This window comes from Herpailurus yagouaroundi, unplaced genomic scaffold (assembly GCF_014898765.1).
Source record: "Herpailurus yagouaroundi ecotype Mexico unplaced genomic scaffold, PumYag 187, whole genome shotgun sequence".
NCBI classification, from domain to species: Eukaryota; Metazoa; Chordata; class Mammalia; order Carnivora; family Felidae; genus Herpailurus; species Herpailurus yagouaroundi.
The window spans coordinates 27,739,776-27,753,633 of record NW_024412418.1 but is presented as its reverse complement, the minus strand read 5'-3'; the positions used below and the strand labels follow the sequence as shown (position 1 = coordinate 27,753,633).

The following is a 13,858-nucleotide window of genomic DNA, read 5'->3' as shown; positions in this document are numbered from 1 at the left end:
TATAATGGCTCAACAATTCTATACAATAGCCACAGCTCGCCATGGTAAGTGTATTCTTTTTCTTTTTTTAAGGTTTATTTATTTATTTTGAGAGAGAGAAAAACCATGAGTGGGAGGAGGGCCAGAAAGACAGAAAGAGAGAGAATCCCAAGGAGGCTTCTCACCGTCAGGGCAGAGGCTGATGTGAGGCGTGAACCCACAAACCATGAGATCATGACTTAAGCCGAAGTCAGACACTTAACTGACTGAGCCACTCGGGCACCCTGATAAGTATACTCTTAATTCCCTTTATCTATTTCATGTGTCCCTCCACCCAGTTAGTTTTCTGTATTTAAGAGTCTAATTTTTTGTCTCTTTTTTGTTTGTTCATTTGTTTTGTTTTTTAAAATCCTATGAATGAATGAAATCATATAGTATTTGTCATTTTCTGTCTGATGTTTTTAAATTTTTTTCTAACGTTTATTTATTTTTGAGACAGAGAGAGACAGAGCGTGAACGGGGGAGGGTCAGAGAGAGAGGGAGACACAGAATCTGAAACAGGCTCCAGCCTCTGAGCTGTCAGCACAGAGCCCGACATGGGGCTCGAACTCACGGACCACGAGATCATGACCTGAGCCGAAGTGGGACGCTTAACCGACTGAGCTACCCAGGCGCCCCCTGTCTGATTCATTTAGTGAATACATACTATTTTTTAAAAAGCACTATTGGATTAATTTAGAAGCTTTTTATAGACTTTATGGTTGAGGATTCTTTTTTTTAAGTTCTTGTATGATAAAGAACTTTATCATGTGGCATGATAAAATGTGTGTGTGCACAGTATTTTAAGAGTAGATTTTTTTTAGATAATGAGAATAACTCTAAGATTTTCAATTTAAACATGGCTTGATACAAATGATATTAATTGACAATAAAACAAAGTGCTGATAAAATTTACCAATTTTTTGCACAGAAAATAGATTTTGGAGAATAGAGGTTGATGCTTGATACTATCAAAAATCTGTGAATAGAAATATTTCAAAATAGCATTGATTATAAATAAAAGCATTAAACATTCAATTCCAGCAACTTGATTTACTTAATGTTCCTCATCCAGTTTGGGTTTGCTTGTCCATGTGCCTTAATTTAATTCAATTTTTTTTTTATTGACTTGGAATATCCTGCTCTCTTATCTCCTCAAATCTATCAAAGACTGAACAAGGCTTAGCTCAAATATCTCCTCCTTAATGAAGGTTGCGTAGTACTTCCCAGCCTTTTCCTTGAGTGGTCTGCCTTATACAACTTTTTTTTCTCTTGTATAGCTTCTTTTTATTTATGTTTGTGTAACTACTTGTATTCCTTTGTTTGGGCAACCATGAGCTCCTTGAGGATAGACCAGGGTGTCGATATATTTTTATCTCTTAAGCAACTGGTTCTGGCAGAATGGAAAACAAGTCTCCACACGTTCATCCGGAAATGAGAACACACAATCCAGCCCAAGTAAGCTCAAAAAACACAGCACATTAAACATCTACCCTTCTGCCACCCCAAGCCTCCACACTATATTTTAATATAGTACGTGAACAAGTTGTCTCCTTAAGTGATAAACACACCTAGTGATAAAATCATTAAACTGTGCCACCATATTCTGTCACACACAGCGTGTTATGGCTGCTACTCTGTGCACACTGGGTATTTCCAGAGACCCGTAAGGCAAATATAGTTTTCATGAGAAATAAAACATCCAGCTCTTGGTGTTTCAAGGCGATAGGAATAGAATGTGTGATCCGAGCAAATGAGATTCTACTTAGCTCCTGCTGCTCCTTTTCTTATTTGGTGATGTTTTTATATATTTTAGTTTTTCTATTTATCTTTATTACTGATATTCTTTTTTAAGCCTGAAGTATTTTTCACCTTATCACCATTCTTCTAAATCTCTTTAAAAGTTTTTCTATAGCAAATCTGTATAGTGTAAAGATATCTGCATCTTTCTGATACAATCCACATGGGAATATATTCTTCAATACAGAAATGTTAGCAATTATTCTAATCTGTCATCTGTTCTGTCTGCAATTCATTATTTTAAGGTACTGTTTATTTAAGTATTTCCTAAAAGTCTTCAGTAAGTACTCTTTACAACCTTCTCTCAGTTGTTATCATTTAGATGATGAAACTGGACTCTTCTTATTCAGTGAAGACACCCTAAAACCCTGAAGACAGTGTATTTAGATTTTATTCTAATCTTGTATTATTTCTGTGGTAGGTTCCCCTCCCTAAGGAAAGAAAACAAACAAACAAACCTCAAGGCAACCTGGCTACGTGACAACATCCCTCAACCTTGTAACATGAGACCACTTAATCTGACTGCATGTTTGTGTGTTACCATATATGGGAGGCAAAGAAGTAGAAAATGTATAAAAAACTAGACCATGTGGCTTTCGGGGCTCAGTTCTTCGGGTAGGAACCCAACCGAGCGGTGCTGGCACCAATAAAGTTGTTTCCTGGAAAGAAAAGCCTTGGTGCGGACTCTGTGCAAGACTTCTGCTACATTTCCTTTTTCAACTTGCTTATTAATTATCCCCAGTTAATACTTTGTGTCTTATTTCATGTTACAGAATTTCATACATTCAAGGTTGGACAACTGTTAACCCAGCACTTGAATTCCCATTGTAATACTCAGTGTTCTGAACCTGTATTATATACTTCCAGAAAATACTGGCCAAGAAGTATCTTTATTTTGTATTAAAATAGACTATGTTCTTCAAAAGTTTTCCCACTAACCCTCTAACCGCTAACTCTCTAATCCAAGTCCGTATTGAATGGATTTACGCCATCTTCACAAATACACAGTTTATCCTTTCATATCACTAAAGTTTGCCTTCTCTAAGGCAATTCCAATTACTGTCACTTCAACCATGTGGTACCTAATTTCTGCCATTATCTTTTCATTTGGGTATCAAGACTATATCCCAAGGGTGATATGAATAATACTGGATAAAGATACATTTTTATTCAGTGAATCTCAAGTGGAAGAGCATGATTTCATTCCCCACTTCCAGAATAGCAGAGCCTCTATTACTGACCTTCTAAATTATACAGCCACCACCCTGACCCCTCCAGTGTTGAAAATCACTGTAACGAGAGTCAATACTGACAGAATTGTGTTGCCTGTCGACAAAAGTTAAGTACCACTGTTTTACACAAAATACTTCTGCTATTGCTCTTCAAAATCACAAACTCAATTCAGATTATAATTTACTTAAAATGAATAGGCTCTTCAAATTTACTGCATTTAAATCATGATTATTACCACTTTGCCTGATGGAGTTGATTTAATGGTAAAGATGAGGAATCTCAAATGAATTACCTAGAAAAATCAAGTAGAATTCTCTGGGAGAAAAAGAGTGTAAAAACAGGCTCACTAGTTCTTTTCCCGAAAACTGTCAGAAATGACTAAAGAACAGTAAAGAAAAAAATAGGACATGATGCCAACCACATTCCGTATGTTTCAGAGAAGGACTACCAGTGAAGTTGAGATTCACCTGAAGGAAGACATCAGAAGGTGAGTGAGAATAGTGAGAAGTTAGAGGGGCGATTCTGAAAAACTCCAATGTTTATACTTCCGGTTTGGGGCAAAGGTTAGAGTCACAGGTAGCTTTTGTGTGAGATGTGAGCCACCATGATTGAAGCCCTTTTCCCTGCCTCAAACCCAATGCACTTAAAACGTGAACTGACTTTATAGGAAAGTCAAATGGCCTCTTATCACTATTCTTCTTTGGCTCCCTCTCGTAGTAGCCGACTCAGTTCCCTCTGGATTTAGAGGAGCATGGTTTTACATTGGAAGTCTGGAAAAAGTGATGGTTTATTTTACTCCTCCAATTCAATAGATGTAGGCCCTAGTCCGTTGTTGTAAACTCGCCAAACAAAATAAAGCAAGATATAAATCAAGTGCTTGGAAGATCAAAATTCTCTGATTGTAAATGTCTGGAGACAGTTTTATTCACTTTTTTTCAGGCTGCTGAAGTACGGAATTTATAAAAGCACATATATCAGCCATTATACGAGTTTAAACTCTGATGGGAAAATTGCCCATATGGACAGAAATGGAGAAGGAAGAGCCCATGTTTCTTCTGTAAATAGAAGTATTGGATTATTTGGTGACCAACTCAGAATGTGAAAACAGACGAAAAAAATCAAAAACTTTAAAAAAATCTGAAGTAAAATATAAGACATAAACAGTATCAAAAAATCAAGTGGAAATTCACATTAGAAGATTTTCCCAAGAAAAAGAAAATGGTCTAAAAATTATATTCCCAAGGAATATGTTAAATCACGTCTTTATGTCTTTATAAAAAACAAGAGATGACTACCTATAATTAACAGACTATAAACCAAGAAGAAGGCAAACTAGAAGACAGAAATTCAAAATATTTAATATCATAATTTATATCATTGGAAAATTTAAAATGGTATCAGAAGCAAATAGGATTAGACTTAAACTGGAGAAAAGAAAATCAGCGGTGTGAAGAAAAGATTTGAGGAAATTATCTAGAAAGCAAAAGAGGGAACAAAAAAAAAGTGATCTAAGAGAAGAAGGAAGACGTGAAATATAATTAACAGAAATTCAGAATATAATTGCAAAGGAACACAAATGATACTGGTTCCTATATATATCCTAGAATATATATTGACTTGAATTAATGCTTAATTCTGCACATTCAAAGCACTCATCACCTACTAGGTGAAATGCCAATATAAACAAATACATTGTGAGTTTCAAAGTTACAGAAATGTCCTAATAAGCAACAAGGTAAGGTAAACATTCATAAGAAGGAAGGAGCAATTTCCTATATGAGCCTCTACATCTCCTTGTGTTCTTTTTTCTCCGGTCTTCAGGTGTGTCAGTACTCAGTTGAATACTCAAGAGATGCCCCTGAGTAAACTCTGGAAAAGCTCTTCCTCTGCAGCTTTCTCCTTTCCAGTCCTCTGCTCTGTGAATTCTGGTCCTTTGGCTTCTCAGAACCACATGCTCTTTAGTTCTCTCAGTAATCTGCCTGGGTTCCCTCGCTGTATTGCTGCCTGGAGATTTTTACAGACAGTAGGTTGGGGCAATCCTGAAGCTCGCTGCATTTAGCTTCCACTTGTCAGGGATCCTTTCTTTCTTTCCTGGTATCCAATGTCTAGAAAGTCTTCCCCAAGGCACTTTTCCCAGTGTTTGGCTGTTTCAGGGCGGGAGGGTCTGTTCACTCCCTGTATATTGCATCTTGTGTGATGTGAGGGTCCACACTGCATTTTGTTAGCTTTCTTAGTTTGTTCCTCCCTCCGCTCAGCTTTTTTAAAAAAAAAATGGGTGTTGGAAGGGGCACCTGGGTGTCTCGGTTGAGTGTCCTACTTTGGCTCAGGTCATGATCTCACAGTTTGTGAGTTCGAGCCCCACATCAGGCTCTGTGCTGACAGCTCAGAGCCTGGAGCCTGCTTCAGATTCTGTGTCTCCCTCTCTCTCTGCCCCTTCCCCACTCACGCTCTGTATCTGTCTCTCAAAAATAAACATTAAAAAAACATTTTTTAAAAAGTGGGTGCTGGAATCTGTTTATCATATTTTCATTGTTCGTGATTTTTCTTTCCTTCTTTTTATTTTAACTCATTGAACTAAGTCTAGTGGTTTAGCCAAGAGAAAACTGCCAATGTCTTAGAAACTATTGTTTCCCTCTGCCATTGAAGAAACGTTGGAAGCTTTAGTCCCAGGCTATTTAAGATACACACCCCAGCAACGTACCACATATTTTTATTTCATTAGGCTAAGGCATTGGGCTTCGTTTACTCTAATCCTGGAACCCAGAGCAAATGTATTTTCTAGTTCTGGACTTCCAAGGTGTTTAATTTGTATGTGCCATTGTTTTAAAATTGTATCTATTTGAATATTCGAGCTAAAGTTAGAGTTGAAAGTGTGGCCAAGCAATAACAACAAAAACACTTATTCAAAAATCTCCAGGTTTTCATGGTTTTCTTTAATATGCCTGTAATACATTACTCATCATTTTACTTTCTCTCATTAATAGTGAACGAATCCTTCCTAACAATGTGGGTTGTTTGAAGGTAAGAACCCTACCTTATTCAGCTCTGTATTATTTTCACTCTACATGTAGACCATTAAGATACTTCAAATCTCTCACTCACCTAATGAACCATAAGTGTGAACATAAATAGTTATTGCTCAAGGAAAATATCCATTTGCTAGAAAGACAACATAGTTATTTTTGGACTTTACCACAGAAAATGTCTTAGGAAGAGAAACTTATCATTTTAATGGATATATTGGTTAGGGCAGTCTGGGTGGCATGGGATGAGGCAAAATTACAGTTGACTTATAAACTGCAAAAAAAAAAAAAAAAGTGAGTAGAGATCTGTGATAGAGAAAGGAGGAGCAGAAGTCAAACAGGTAAAAGTGATTCAAATTAAAATGGCCGTAGGCCAAGTTTCTACAGGGGAGAAAGGCTGAGAGATATTTAAAAACGGGTTTAGCTAATAACTCAGTGTTAAGCTGACTGTGATTCGTGACAATGTAGTTCCTCTTCTGCTCACCGTGACTTTGATAAAATCTTACTAACACATGACTTTATGACAACGTGTTTGTTTAGTTTTCTCTTTTGATGTGGGAGTGATAGTATTTACTTGAAAAGGAAAACAAAAATGAGAATTGCAGAATAGGCAAAGGAGTGAGCAAGGATCAAGAACTCCTCAGAAGCAGGACACTGGAGCGACAGATATCTACAAGATCTCCAGAGAGATCAGTTCCTCAAAAAGTTAAACATGGGGTTATATGATTTAGCAATTCTAGTCTTACATAAATTTGTACACAAATGTTCAAGGCAGAGTTATTCATTATAGCCAAAAAGTGGAAAAAGCCCAAATGTCCATCAACTAATTAATGAATAATCAGAATGTGGTATATCCATAGAGTGGAATATTATTCAGCAATAAAGTACACACTATGTGACACATGCTACAAAATAAAGAAATTTTGAGAACATTGAGAACTGAAAGGAGCTAATTAAAAAAATATATATATATATATAAAATCCATTTATATGATATATCCAGTATAGGCAAATCTCTATGTGGAATGTAGATTATGTAGATTAGTGTTTGTCTGGGGCCAGGGGATGGCATTGGGATGGGTAGAACTGGGCAGTGACTACCAATGGATACAGAGTTTTGTTTGGGGATGATGAAAATATTCTAAAATTGATTGTGATAATGATTGTAAAACACTGTATCTGAAAACTCATCAAATTGTACCCTGAAAAAGGTAAAGTGTATATGGATTATATCTCAGTAAAACTTAAAAAACATGATTGGCGGATAAAATATAGTATGCCCGATTAAATTTGAATTTGAAATACACAAAGTTTTTAGCGTAAATATATTCCAAATATTGCATATTATAAAGTTATTTTGGGGGCACCTGGGTGGCTCAGTTGGCTGTGCACCTGGCTTCGACTCAGGTCATGATCTCACAGTTGGTGAGTTCGAGCCCCGCATTGGGCTCTGTGCTGACAGCTCAGAGCCTGGAGCCTGCTTCAGATTCTGTGTCTCCCTCTCTCTCTGCCCCTCCCTGACTTGTGCTCAGCCTCTCTCATTCTCTCTCTCTCTCTCAAAAATAAATAAACATTAAAAAAAAGAATTATACAGTTATTTTTATTTTTATTTCATACACAGAAATTCTTGTTATAAATTATTCATTGTTTATCTCAAATTCAAGTTTAACGGGGTGTGATATATTTTTATTTGATAAATCTGATAGCCCTACATTACGACAAAGTAGCCTGGGCCTAAATGGCACTTCTGTCTTTCCTTTCAGTAAGCACCTAAAGAACTCTAAGGGAGTTTCACATGAAGATACTAATACAGTGTTTACAGAGCATGATAAATATTACAACTTGTATAGCTTAGTACATGTTAGGCATTATCTTGCTGCTATCGTATTGGTAATATCTGTTCAATATGTATAAGTAAGTTAGCCCTTACCAAAGTATATAATTTTAATAAAAAGACAAGAAATGTTCATATCTTTCCTGATTATATCTTGGGTAGTCTGCTCACGGAGATATTTTCTGTATTTGGAATGAAGGGAATCTAAAATATTTTACTGTGGCAACTTATGACTTAAATCTTCAGAGATCAAACAATTCCAGAGTGAAGCTGGAAATTTACATAGTAGTAAGATTCTTGAAAAACAAATTCAATCACTTTAACATCCAAATTGAGTTTGAATATATCCAAGTAATCCTCAGTTAAAAGTCAAACACTGGGGTTCCTGAGTGGCTCAGTTGGTCAAGCGTTGGACTTTCAAACTTTGGCTGAGGTGTTGATCTCATGGTTCTTGAGTTCCTGCTCCAAGTCGGGCTGGCTCTGCGCTGACAGCTCAGAGTTTGGAGCCTGCTTTGGATTCTGTGTGTGTCTCTCTCTCTGTCCCTCCCTCAAAAATAAACATTAAACATTTTTTTAATTAAAAAAAAAGTCAAACACTATTTTTTGTTTAAGATTATATGGGTTAAGTTCAAGTCAAAAGCTATAGAAACCTAAAAAAGTCAATAGCTTTGTTACCGTACCTCAAAATTCATTTTAATGGTTTATCCAATTCAATCACTAGCTATAGTCTGTAGTGTTAACTAGAGAGTGTTTGCCTATTCTTCATATCAAATCCACACCCATATGATAAATATTTGCCACAAGTGAGGAATGACTTCACAAATATTACATGCAATAGATACATCATGGACAGTTTATATGGATATATGTCTTAATATTTTTAAATTCACAGAAATGGATAAACAGCCCTTACTGAGTTTGTCAATCTCAACCCTATAGAAACTAGTCTGACAAAAATATTTAGTGTTTTGTCAAGCACAGCATGTGCAATTAAAACAAACAAACAAACAAACAAACAAACATAACATGACATACAGAGAATAGTATCTGCCTTCACTAAGCTTAATATTTAGCAGGAAAAACAATGTATGGACATAATTACAAATACTAATTTATCACCATTATAATCATTGTCATTATATGTGAGTGTCCGCCTGAGTATTTTAGAAAGCTTCTAATCTTTGGTTTGTTTTCATTAGAAGCTTGCTCAGATATTTGAATTTTAATCAGCAGGTACATGTATGTGGTTTTCTGTCTCTTAGCATTTCACAATTCACAAGCACAAAAGCAGTGTAGAAGGGGAAACGGATAGAGACACACATCTAAAAATAGAAGTGATAACAGACAACTGAGCTCAAGGAAGAAAACAAGATTAAAAGGTATACAGACATATAAATGTGGCTTAGCTCCATATTCTGTGTTCTTCAAACTTTTACCTTTAGGCATAAAATTCATTCTTCAAAGAAATCCTATTTGGAAGTTAAAAAACAAAACCTATAAATTTATGGCTATAAAAAAGAAAACTATACATTTAGAAACCTATACTTTTATGAGGATAGAAGATGAACTGGGAGCATGTTTTTCTTTATAAGATCTTGAATTTTTTTAATATTCAGTGTCCCCTCATTAACTGAAAGTATCTAGATTTTACTAAAATTTTGGAACCGTATGCCAAGCCTCAAAAAAAAATGTCACTACTGTAAGCTTAGTGGAGAAGTATAATTTCATCTTCTATGTCATATGTAGCATTATTTACATAAAGCATTTGCTTTTTTATAGAAATATTCTAATTCAAATCCCATGAAAAGAAGATTGAAGTGGTATACAAGTATTTGATAATTCAAAGCTGTCTTGCCTTAAGAAATCACCAAACACCAAATGAGGAAAAGGTAGCAGCCTTGGAATTTTGTGAGTTCATATTCAAATATTAAACCTTTGTTGCAATTATTAATATTACGTTGCCAATAATATTTAGGGAAGGAAGACTAAATAAAAGAAGAGCGCATTCTTTTGGTATTTACTGGTTATTCATCTGTCATTTAACTCAAAAGCTCCAATACAAATGAGAAAACTGAGACTCAGATTGTATGACACTCCTAGTCTCATATCTCATACATCTAGTACATTTTGGACTAAGAATTCAAATCCTAGATATTCTAACATCAAGTGGGGTGCTCATCATAGGATAATGCTGGTCTTACAGAGGAGACAAAATACATGAGCCACATGTTACTGGAATATCTCATTTATTCCAGGATATACGTAAAGGAGAAAAGAGAGCAGATGATTACTGTTAAAATGTATTGAGAGCTTAACTTGTTTAGACAATATAGTAAATATTTTACTTGCATTAGTTCAATTTATTTTCACAACCAGTTTGTAATGTTGTTGCTATTTCTCTGAGTATTACATACTGGAAAGTGAAGGTAAGGGGCTGAAGTTACTTCACTAAAGTCACAGAGCAGACAAGCTGTGGAACCAGAAGTCAAGGCCTGGTAGACGCAAGTCAAGTGCTAAGCACAGGTCTTACTACTAGGCTATACTGTACCCCTGGTCTTAAAGAAAAAAGAGACTGAACTTTCAGATTTGTTGATAATTGCAGGAAATTATTTCGATGGATCCAGGCATTATTGAACACCAGACTCTTCAATGAGACCTATTCCAAGCATGCATTACATGGCTGCTTTCTTTTTTGTTCAATTGACTTTATTCATATAATCAAAGATTATTCATCATGCTAAGTGCAAGCAGCATGGGGCACTAGTTTAGGATAAGAGGATTCTAAAGGCTCATGCCTTTCTTTTCTCTCTATCTCTTCTCTTACAGAAAAATAATAATTTATCACAAGGATTCTGCTGAGCAATTTATAACTTTGCCTGCTCTGAGCGGGAAAATATACTCAATGGTAACTTTTAATCAAATGATTTATTTATGTAGTCAGTCAATTAGCTAAGCACATAGTTCCTCTAAAGCAGTGTTTCTCGGGCTTTATTTGAATTATGTATCATTGGTCAAGATTTCTCTGCGCTCTACATTCCCATAGTTTACATAATGAGAATAACCATAATTTTTCCAGCTATAAAATGATATTCAAATATGGGATATGGTATTTAAAATTTATATATGTAATTCTACCCTGCTCCACTTCAGAATTTCCACTGTCTTATTTTATTCTTTCCCTATGTCTTTGAGGATTCTTGTTGGAACACTAGAACATTCCTTGTAAGTGACATTGTTACTGTAGCTCTTTCCCCACCTCTCAGGACCAGATTCTCTGTCTTCCCTTAACTCTGCCCTCTATACCTACTCTTGAGGTGATGAATCTTTTTAAAGTCCTCCAGCATTTAAACATTTTGCTCACAGAGAGCTTGTATTTCTATAATTTTATTCTGTCCTCTGATGGATAGCATTGAAAAAAGTTGTCTAGTTCATTAGGGTATGGGATGTGGGTGAGACAGGCAATGAAAACAGAGCTCAAGTAGTTGGACCCCATCCACTTTGCTAGTCTTTCTCCAATAAAATTATCAATTAGGCTTATTGATTCTAAACATGTATTTTCACATATGTTTTCAAGAGACAGCCCCCCCGCCAAAAAAAGCAAACAAATAAAACTAATTTCCTCTGTCTGCCTTGTGAAAAAAAGAAACTTTTCTAAACTTCAGTTTTGCAAGTAGTATTCTGTACAAATAAACATTCATGACTGTGGTTTTGTGCTTAAGAGGTTCTGTCAGTATTCAGGGAATGTTCATGGATGCTAGGATGACCATCTATAAAGCAAAGTAGGGGTCCTGAATGCCATTTCCATAGCCAAGATGCATGAAAAAGGCCCAGAATGGGGTGAAATGGCACATTCCTGTCAGGGGGGAAGGGAAGTGTGACAAAGACGTCAACTTATGGGATGGATATCAGAGGCATTGTGGGAATTTCTGCCATAGGGAAAAGGATGGGTAAGGTGGCTGAGAGAAAAGACCAGCAGAGGTGTGGACAGGTCAGAGATGCATGGGGCAACATCTCATGAAGGGGAATGTGGTCATTCTGATGGATAGAGCAAAGAAACATATGGCTGTCCATTGCTGTGTGAGATACAAGATTTGAAAATTAACTAGAAGTGGCCACAGGAGGTGATCAAAACACACTTCTTCATTCATCATTGTTTTTCTTTCCTCTAAGTTTTATTTAAATTCCAGTTAGTTAATATGGACTGTAATATTATTTCAGGTGTATGATATAGTGATTCATCACTTACATACATCACCCAGTGCTCATCACAAGTGCCCTCCTTAATACCCATTACCTATTCAATGCATCTGCCCATTCATCTCCCCTCCAACAACCTTCAGTTTGTTCTCTATAGTTGCGAGTCTGTTTCTTGGTTTACCTCTCTCTTTTCTTCCCTCTGTGTTCATTTGTTTTGTTTTCTTAAAGTCCACACGTACTCATATAGTTCTGAGGCTGGTCCAAGTTCTAGTTACTTACTGCTTGAAACAATTTTTTTGTCCTCTCTAAACTTCAAGTTTCTTTTTTAAATTTGTGAAATGAGGATTATAAAACCTATTTCAGGGTTGCCTGAGTGACTCAGTCGGTTGAACGTCTGATGCTTGATTTTAGCTCAGGTCATGATCTCACAGTTTGTGGGACCAATCCCTGCATCAGGCTCTGTACTGACAGCGTGGAGCCTGCTTGGGATTCTCTCTCTTTCCCTCTCTCTCTCTACCCCTCCCTTGCTCATGCTCTTTCCCTTTCAAAATAAATAAATAAACATTTTAAAAAGCCTATTTGTAGGATTAATGAGATAAATTAATTTAAATGGTATATAAACATTCCTTACTAGTCCAAGGGAATTAACAATTCAGTGCTAGCTATTTTTATAATTAAATGAAGACGTTACCTAGAGAACGTGGCCACAGGAAAGGTGTCAGAGGATGAGAAGGGAGGGAAGCCCTTAGGTATCACACCCTGAGCAAACAGGGAATAAACCTAAAGAAAGAACATTATCTTAATATATGCTAGTGGATGCTCATATGGTAAGAAATGTACTGTTAAACATAATATTTTTCAGCACATCCTTTATGTAAAGCACTGCCCTGAAGTTTCAGCCATTAACATGTTTAATCTTAACCAACGAGATGTATTCTATTAACATTCTTATTTCATAGGAGAAGAAACTAATGAAGGAAGAGATTAAGAAGTAGCCCCCAAGGTCACTGAGGTAAGCAGAGGAAAATTTGGAGGGAAGGAATCCTCATGAGAGAGTCTACATCTTAATCAGCTTGAAATCCTGCCTCTCAGGATAAGCTATGGGGATAAATGTATCAGAGTTATACACGCAAACCATTGAATTAAGGTTGTTTTATATTAGTTAAATGTATGAATTCCTGATGTCAACAACATATCTATATTTCAGTTATCCTACAAAATGCTGGGAGGTGGCAGGGGGAATACAGCCAAATGTAATATTCTACTTCTCATTCAACATTAATATCTCTATAAATTGCATCACTGCCCCTGTAGTTGTGAAGTCTCAAATCTAGAAGCCATCTTTAATTCCTCACTTTGTCTCACCCTCTCCATTCAATAATCCTAATGATTCTTCCCAGCACTACATCCCAAGTCAATATATATTTTTGATCCAATATGCCCACCTTAGGCCAAGCCACCATCATTTTTCATGCTCACAAATGTAACTCTTCTCAGCTAGTTTCCCTGCCACAATTCATTCTCCTCACAGCAGCCACAATGATCTCTACCCACCCCAGTACCATCTCCTACCACTCTTCTCCTTCCCTCTATATTTTACCACACTGGCTCTTTTATGGTCCTTAAAACATAGCTCATTTCCACTTTTGTGCTTGAACTTTACATCACTAGTGTCTTTCTTGTCATTAAGTTTTCAGGTTAAATGTCACCGTCTCTAAAAAGAACTCTCGTGACCACTCAATCTGAAGTAGTG

General features: G+C 36.2%; 1 long non-coding RNA gene across 1 annotated transcript in view; it reads left to right on the top strand.

Moving 5' to 3' along the window:
- Positions 1-13,136, top strand: part of LOC121043647 (uncharacterized) — a 229,153-nt gene extending 216,017 nt beyond the window's left edge. The window contains exon 6 of the long non-coding RNA XR_005796957.1: positions 13,065-13,136. This is a non-coding gene — a long non-coding RNA (uncharacterized LOC121043647). The remainder of the gene's footprint in view (positions 1-13,064) is intronic.
- The last annotated feature ends 722 nt before the right edge of the window (positions 13,137-13,858 follow it).